Below are 9638 nucleotides of genomic sequence, written 5' to 3'. Positions count from 1 at the left end.
CGATTTTATTGAGGAAAGTATTGAAAATAGCATGTACTTTCAGTACTGCATTCACATGTCTCGCTTCACGGCCTGAAAGTGATTATTCACCACTCCAACACATTGCTTCAGTAGCCGTGGAACGTCAACAGAGAGGGCGCAATTCACAACCAACCACCCCTTTGGCCAAAATTCCGTTACCTGATCACACCATTTTTTACAATGTGACGCAGGCTCCTAGTTTTTTTTTACTTAAAGGCCTGTGTTGGCACCAGGTTGTCGCATCAGAAAATTTACCCACCAGATTACAATTTCAATGGAAAACAAAAGGCTATCACACCTCAATAATCCTCTTACAGACTAGAACAAAAACGATCCCAGGGATCATGAACAGTGCCTTTAATACTCACTTGATGGTATGGTGGCGAAATGTGAAGATGTGGATCCCAGGGTCGATTTGCTACTGTTGATCAAAATTTCACTCAACTATACAGGGAAAAAAGTCGTCGGAACTGCGCCTGTGCTAGTTTCTTGTTTACAAACAATGTCGTGCACGATATCTAGATGCACCTCATCATCATAGCAGCAACACTTAAATTGTACGATGTAGATTATGACAGAAATGTTTTAACTTGCATCAATCACAATCGTATCTTGGATACAGTGTTTACATTGGTCGTATGGGTCCCATACGTATCCCTTTAATATCCTATGGAAATTATACATATATATCATCAATATATAAAGTAGTATCATTGACAGTTTGTCTTTTACTTTTATCAAGGGTAGAAGGTAAGCGTGAATGAGCCGTTGGCGCTTTTTGAAGAAGTAATACTGTATTAAGTTACCAGAGAAATTTGTAGGATATTATTAAAATGTGTCAAATTATTGCCGAAGACACGTCTGAATGATTTATAGAAAGTTTAGCGTCAACGAGGAAAACGGGTATTTTTTGTCAAAATAGCTGATGATGATGATAAAGTGAAGTGACACTATGACAAATACAGCTGATCAGTGGACGTATCTGTGCACCGTTACCAGTTTTAATTTCTCAAAACTAACCAACCAGCAAGGTATGCACACTCCAAACAGTCACGGTGGCGGGACTCTCACTGCCGTTTCACTTCTGGGGCAGTCTGATCGATCAACCATATTAGGAGTTGTTTATTTGCATAAAAATCTACATAAATCAGTATTCAGAAGTACTTCAGCCAATCACACCACAGGATCTACGCGTCAATCGACTAATTTCCCACCCTTTGTTATGAAAATCATGACCTTTCTTTTCAAATACGGATTAGGGAACGAGCACAATTAACGGCAGGGGGGCTGGAAGAGAAAATATGTGGTGCATATATTTTTTACAGCCCCCCCCCCTAACACCAGCAAAAAGTTTAGTGGCCACCCATCACCGGCAACAAAATTGTTGTGGCCCCCCCTCCCCAAAAAAGAAAGATTACATAGGTACAAAGTTGTACACATATATATAATCCTTATAACTTTTAATATGCTTTAGTGAAAACAACATTCTTGCATTCTTGAAATAAATAATAAACAAATAAATATATAAGTAATAAACAAACAAAATAAGATATGTTCAAGCTTTACTACTTGTAACACCTACAGCTACTTTTCAGTATTGTGTTGTGCTATTTTAATCTCAAAGAATGATGAAATTACCAAATACCTTATAAACATCTACAAGTTCATTCAGTGCTGTTATAGTTGTTATAGTTGAAGCATTGATTTAGACATGAATTATTTTTAATGATGACAGTGTTCACTGCACATCTCCAAGTTAGTCTAACAAGCTCAATATTGTGCATTTCATCATACTCTGAGTAAAATAAGAACTTCAAGTGAAACACCCATGGTATATAGAATGAATGCATTGTCTTTTTAATTTCCAAAGTATGATACAGCAAAGAGTAAGAATTTTGGGACAATTTTGTCACTGAGAAGACTGAACTGAACTGCATAATTATTTTTGAGTCTGTTTGCTGGTATGCATGTTTAGCATTTCATACGGTATGTCTATGCTTTACTTCAACTGAGTATCTGTATGATGTTTTCAGATGTTGGGGAAAAATGTATAACATGACCATTGTGATTTCAATGCACTTTCCACAACCCAGTGTCTGCCTTTCTATGACTACCCATGGACTACCCACGATATTCAATGTTACTCCACTGTAATGACAGTCTGCCATTGGAATAGTCCTTCATGGGCTAACTATAAAAGACCCATTAATGCCATTTTTTCTCCTTTTTTTCAGTATTTTTTTCCTGTGTGTCCACTACGTATTCTAGTTCTTCCTATAGCATGATGAAATAACCAGTTTCAACCTAGCCTCTGTATCATTACCAACCATTATTATTGTTGACAAATGAAGTCAATTTTCAATAATAATATTGCTCATTTTACACATAACAACTGCATTGTGAGGTTTAAGACTTGGTATTTCATCATGCTACAAGAAGTTTAACAAGGAACTCCAGCTTCAACAAGGAACAAAAATGCTGAAAAATATTCTCTGTCTGTCATGGTGTAAAAAATTTTGGTGGCCCAACCCTTACCTTCCCTGGAATTTTCATGGCCCACCCCAAGAACACTCATTTTTTTTCGTGCCCCCCCCCCAATTTTCTCTTCCGGCCCCCTGCCGTTAATTGTGCTCGGTCCCTTAGAATTCCTTATCCACACCGCTGCGGTGCGAATAACATATAATATTTATATCGAATACATGACGCAAACAATGGTACAAATGCACGTCCTATTACCCCTACAAGCAGTTTTACGTCTCAAATACGCACCATGGATCGGGAAAAGAGGAATAAGAAATTTAGATTCCTTATCCGCACCGCTGCGGTGCGAATAACATCTTCCTTAAAGCGCAGTGGTCGTCGCGCTGCGCATGCTCCTGAAGGGGTCCCCCTTGTTGACAACATATCCGAGAATGCCGCATGAGGTTACGGGTTGATTATTTTGTTTGCGATATTGCCGCTGATATGGCGGCTGATTTGTCACAACCATACCAACTTATCAAATCGAACACGCAATAAAAGGTCAATTAATCTAAGTTAAATATCTGCTGAATATTGAACTGTAATTACACGCTGGATTGAGATCACATTTGATCATGATTTTCTTGAATCAGTTGAATGGGGCTAGCTCGAGCCATAGGAGCTAAACACTTACCCGTACGCGTGTATATGCCAATAGACTATCAATGACCGGGCTCTGGTCTACGACATCGCTAGCAAGGACGAGAACTTTTATTTCAAGAGGCCCAACAGGAGTACAATTGACAAAAACGCAAGCTACAGAAATCTACAGGTCGCAGAGCAATGCCCGCTGCAGCAAAAAGCATCTCTTCCGTGGTCTTCATGAACATCGGTGCCGGTGTCAAGAGATCCGGGTATGTGGCGCGCTACACTCGGCTGTGGAGAATCCAACTTCACTACGAAGTTTACCGCGTTTGGGAGTGCAAACGAGAATTCCGAGTACAGGTATCAAGTCAAGTGAAGGACCTTTCATAGGTATTCTTGTTATGTGGGGGTTAACTCATTTGAAAGAGGATTCAGACCTACCCGGCAATCAGGAGGTACAACAACGAAGTTTGCGTAGCACCGGTAGGCCTTTTATATAGCCCTGCGTACAGGTCTGTGTGTTCTCCCGACGTTATACGGCCTCCACCACAGGCCGTATAACGCCGGGAACACACAGCCCTGTACGCAGGGCTTACGGTAGGCCTACACTAGCTGGCCGTTGGATCTCTGCCATGACCGTGCACAGGATCTCTCAATACGTGCATATGTGTAGCCGTGCAATTTTCCTGCCAAATGCTGCGAAAACCCGCTCGTTTTGTCTATTGTGTCCTGTCATTTGACTATTTCTTGCCACGTATTACTAAAAGAAGTAAGAAATGGTGATCAATAGTGGGTCGTGGGCCAAGTCGTCGCGGGCCGATACGTTGTGCAGGTTGTTGTGGGACCGGATTCTTGTATATCCGTGTACGTCAACGCGGTGACCTTCTCCCTTATTGAAGCAACAGCATCTCCCGTGTCCTGCTCTGGCTTGCCGATCATGGTCTTGAGTGTAATTTTTGTGTTAGGCATTGTGCTTGTTGCTGGTCTAATATATATACAATGTTGATCATTTTAGTGATGTATTTTTACTGTGCTGTACATAGCATTGTGTACAACCAGCGTGACCACGCGCGATCAAACCCATTTGTTCACTCTTACTGCATGCAGTAAACTCAGCGACATAATGTGCAGAGTGTCTCCATGTTCGAAGCCTTACATGAGTTTATAGATAGAAATAAACCGTACTGAAGTTCGTTTCCGATCTTAATATTTTACTATTGCAAGATGTTGAGTCTTACAAGGGCATTAACAAAGTGAGGGACCGCTCCCACCTCACCCCGATTGAAGTTGAGAAGACTTATGTTTACAAACACTTATGTTTATCAACAACAAAATCGCGCACGCGCAGCGCGACGACCACTGCGCTTTAAATATTATGAGGTTATTACGAAATACCGCAAAGGATGCACGAGGACATTGGCGCAGCGTATCGCCCGACGCGAAGCGGAGGGCGATGCGCGGCGCCAATGTCCGAGTGCATCCTTTGCGGTATTTTCGTAATAACCTTATTATTATACATCTTACATTCCTGATCGGGGCATCAAAATGTCGGAGTAGTGACCGTTTTCGTGCAATGTCAACAATTTTTCTTCCGATTTTATCGCGCCAGTGTGGAACGCTACCTCGGACGCGCTTCTGCAAGTTTTGGAGTGTGTGCACTACACACATTAGTCTGGCAGAGACCCTGCGATTCGCGTTCTCCCCTGTTGGAACACGCGCGCCCTTCAGAGACGCGACGCGAATCCCAGGGTCTGGACGTTCTTGCAAGCGACCGGTCGGATTTCTGCCTGATCCGGGTACTTTATAGAACTCCACATTTCCGTTAATCAAAAAAAAATGACAAGTACCATAGCCAAATAAAATTAAAAATAAAAAATAAAAACATACCACGTATATATACGGTGGCCCAAAAACTACCTGTTCTCCGCATTCAAAGTCTGCGTCGCAATCAAATGTTTTCTCTCACATATGTCTCTGCATTCAAAGTCAGCGTCGCAATCAAATGTTTTTCTCTCACATATGTCTCTGCATTCAAAGTCTGCGTCGCAATCAATTGTTTTTCTCTCACATATGTCTCCGCATTCAAAGTCTGCGTCGCAATCAAATGTTTTTCTCTCACATAAGCTTATGTCTCCGCATTCAAAGTCTGCGTCGCAATCAATTGTTTTTCTCTCACATATGTCTCCGCATTCAAGTCTGCGTCGCAATCAAATGTTTTTCTCTCACATATGTCTCCGCATTCAAAGTCTGCGTCGCATTCAATTGTTTTTCTCTCACATATGTCTCCGCATTCAAAGTCTGCGTCGCAATCAAATGTTTTTCTCTCACATAAGCTTATGTCTCCGCATTCAAAGTCTGCGTCGCAATCAAATGTTTTTCTCTCACATATGTCTCCGCATTCAAAGTCTGCGTCGCAATCAAATGTTTTTCTCTCACATATGTCTCCGCATTCCAAGTCTGCGTCGCATTCAATTGTTTTCTCTCACATATGTCTCCGAGGTATGCCTCAGTGTACGTTATTCCGCGAAGCATAATTTCTATCGAACAGCGCTATTGACAACGACGAACATTGTATCAAGTTATTTTCAATAGATTATCGATCGAAAATTTGTTTGGACGGGCCGGGCGCTCGTGTGTTGAGGTCACGTCATAAACATTTCACAATAACCCATATATTGACTTATACACTTAAATATCAACATTGAAGGTATCCGTTGGTTTCCTGTACTGAAATTAAATCGACGACAATTTTTTTAGTTTTGGTGATACTTTTACGTACGTTTCGGCACATTTTGGCGCACCTCGGCGTAGTTTGGCGCCATAAATTGTGAACGGGGGGGGGGGGGGGCGACTACACGCGAGTGAGCGAGACAACAATGTATCAATTTCGGACAAAAGGATATCGATCGATAACGTTCACTGCACGATTACAGTGGAGACTCTACGCCCGTTCGCCTCTGTTCTGTGTTATTCTTGCAGTTTACTGGGATTTTCATAGTTAATATTCGCCAAAATTTGGTATAAATTACAACAACCTGACTGGTATTTGGTCTGTATAATTTAAGAGACGCTAACCGATTAAAATGGGTCAATATTAGACCCTGATTCTGCATATGCAAACGCTGTAAGATCGCCATTTTATTGAGGGCAAGAGCAAAAATTCAGCGATCGGAAAAATAAAATGCAACTAAAACAAGTTTCGTCGAGAAATTCAAAAAACTAAAACGACAGCAATTTTGTATATATATCAAGGAAACACCGTGCCACTTTTCACTATAATTGGTTCAGAATTGAGAAATTTGAACGAGCGATAGTTGTACGGTCTGTTCTGTACATTAAACGCAATTGTTTTCTATGGGAAATCGAGCAGAGTAGACACATCGTAAAATGAAAAATACATCTGAAAAAAACCGTTGGTTTAACTTTTTCATTTCGCTGTTATTTTTTATAATATTTGGTATGACACATATCATGAAGGGTAACTAAAACTCTATGGTTTTATTTTTTTAGTTTCCCTCTTTTTTTATGAAATGACGAGTTGAAGATCGTTTTGCTGTTGACTGTGTTTTTACTGATTTTGCATATGTCTCTTATCGCTTACGTATTTTTGGAATTTCCTTGTGAAATTCTTCCCAAAATATTATAATTGTAAGGGCAGCATATACGGGAAATAGGACCTGTTGCTCTTTCATTAATATTTAGATGTGCAGCAAGGAAATACGGCGAAATTTTCAACATGACGCGGGAGGTGAAATTGACTCTCCGAACGCGCACTCCACGTATGTGTGGCAAAAATTCGGGACGCTATATACCGTACAAAATGGGGCGCCTTTGGGCCGTAGTGCACTACGTGGAGTGCGCGTTCGGAGAGTCAATTTCACCTCCCGCGTCATGTTGAAAATTTCGCCGTATTTCCTTGCTGCACATCTAAATATTAATGAAAGAGCAACAGGTCCTATTTCCCGTATATGCTGCCCTTACAATTATAATATTTTGGGAAGAATTTCACAAGGAAATTCCAAAAATACGTAAGCGATAAGAGACATATGCAAAATCAAGTAAAAACACAGTCAACAGCAAAACGATCTTCAACTCGTCATTTCATAAAAAAAGAGGGAAACTAAAAAAAAAAAACCATAGAGTTTTAGTTACCCTTCATGATATGTGTCATACCAAATATTATAAAAAATAACAGCGAAATGAAAAAGTTAAACCAACGGTTTTTTTCAGATGTATTTTTCATTTTACGATGTGTCTACTCTGCTCGATTTCCCATAGAAAACAATTGCGTTTAATGTACAGAACAGACCGTACAACTATCGCTCGTTCAAATTTCTCAATTCTGAACCAATTATAGTGAAAAGTGGCACGGTGTTTCCTTGATATATATACAAAATTGCTGTCGTTTTAGTTTTTTGAATTTCTCGACGAAACTTGTTTTAGTTGCATTTTATTTTTCCGATCGCTGAATTTTTGCTCTTGCCCTCAATAAAATGGCGATCTTACAGCGTTTGCATATGCAGAATCAGGGTCTAATATTGACCCATTTTAATCGGTTAGCGTCTCTTAAATTATACAGACCAAATACCAGTCAGGTTGTTGTAATTTATACCAAATTTTGGCGAATATTAACTATGAAAATCCCAGTAAACTGCAAGAATAACACAGAACAGAGGCGAACGGGCGTAGAGTCTCCACTGTAATCGTGCAGTGAACGTTATCGATCGATATCCTTTTGTCCGAAATTGATACATTGTTGTCTCGCTCACTCGCGTGTAGTCCCCCCCCCCCCCCCCCCCCCCCCCCCCCCCCCCCCCCCCCCCCCCCCCCCCCCCCCCCCCCCCCCCCCCCCCCCCCCCCCCCCCCCCCCCCCCCCCCCCCCCCGTTCACAATGGCGCCAAACTACGCCGAGGTGCGCCAAAATGTGCCGAAACGTACGTAAAAGTATCACCAAAACTAAAAAAATTGTCGTCGATTTAATTTCAGTACAGGAAACCAACGGATACCTTCAATGTTGATATTTAAGTGTATAAGTCAATATATGGGTTATTGTGGAAATGTTTATGACGTGACCTCAACACACGAGCGCCCGGCCCGTCCAAACAAATTTTCGATCGATAATCTATTGAAAATAACTTGATACAATGTTCGTCGTTGTCAATAGCGCTGTTCGATAGAAATTATGCTTCGCGGAATAACGTACACTGAGGCATACCTCGGAGACATATGTGAGAGAAAAACAATTGAATGCGACGCAGACTTGGAATGCGGAGACATATGTGAGAGAAAAACATTTGATTGCGACGCAGACTTTGAATGCGGAGACATATGTGAGAGAAAAACATTTGATTGCGACGCAGACTTTGAATGCGGAGACATAAGCTTATGTGAGAGAAAAACATTTGATTGCGACGCAGACTTTGAATGCGGAGACATATGTGAGGAGAAAAACAATTGAATGCGACGCAGACTTTGAATGCGGAGACATATGTGAGAGAAAAACATTTGATTGCGACGCAGACTTTGAATGCGGAGACATATGTGAGAGAAAAACATTTGATTGCGACGCAGACTTTGAATGCGGAGAAATATGTGAGAGAAAAACAATTGATTGCGACGCAGACTTTGAATGCGGAGACATAAGCTTATGTGAGAGAAAAACATTTGATTGCGACGCAGACTTTGAATGCGGAGACATATGTGAGAGAAAAACAATTGATTGCGACGCAGACGACTTGAATGCAGAGACATATGTGAGAGAAAAACATTTGATTGCGACGCAGACTTTGAATGCAGAGACATATGTGAGAGAAAAACATTTGATTGCGACGCAGACTTTGAATGCGGAGAACAGGTAGTTTTGGGCCACCGTATATATAGGTCTACCGGCTACTAGTATATATTCTCTCCGCCCCGTTAGATAGGTGTTTCTTTTGAGGTCACTACCCTTATGAATATTCATATACTTGCAAAAACGGACAGTCGCTGTGTCTGGCAGCGCGTGCTCACAGCTGCACAGCGTAGTCTTCGAATGCAGGCCCATCGTGGGCGCGCACAAAACAAGGCACAGCGACTGTGGAGAGTCTATACACACATACGTACGTACAGAGCGCGCGCGAGACTTGTTCTGGCACTCGTCCAAGGTGTCCCTTGACAGTGGCGACGCACATAGTCGGAACGCACCAAATCGAACTTCTCTACGTGGGGGGTATGGAACGAAAAAATTCAAATTTATATCGCCGCATTCTGCAATTGAAACCATGGAGATGTTTCGCTTAGGGTCTGTCTACCCGTGTTCCGTGTGCCGTAAAAACTAAATACTATGGAAGATATCAACGTAACCTATAGGGTGGAACAGACATTTGACACAAAATTGTCCATTTTGTGAAAAAATATGGTGAAAAACAAAGTCGTCGCGTGCGTTCCTACCCTCAAAATTACTCAAACCGCCCTAAATTTTATCGTTTTACTCCGTCACCCTGTCGTCCCCAAGTTAGATTTGGCCAGTGATC

The sequence above is a fragment of the Ptychodera flava genome, chromosome 18 (assembly GCF_041260155.1).
Source record: "Ptychodera flava strain L36383 chromosome 18, AS_Pfla_20210202, whole genome shotgun sequence".
NCBI classification, from domain to species: domain Eukaryota; kingdom Metazoa; phylum Hemichordata; class Enteropneusta; family Ptychoderidae; genus Ptychodera; species Ptychodera flava.
The sequence above is the reverse complement of the archived record's forward strand: the minus strand, read 5'-3'. Positions refer to the sequence as shown.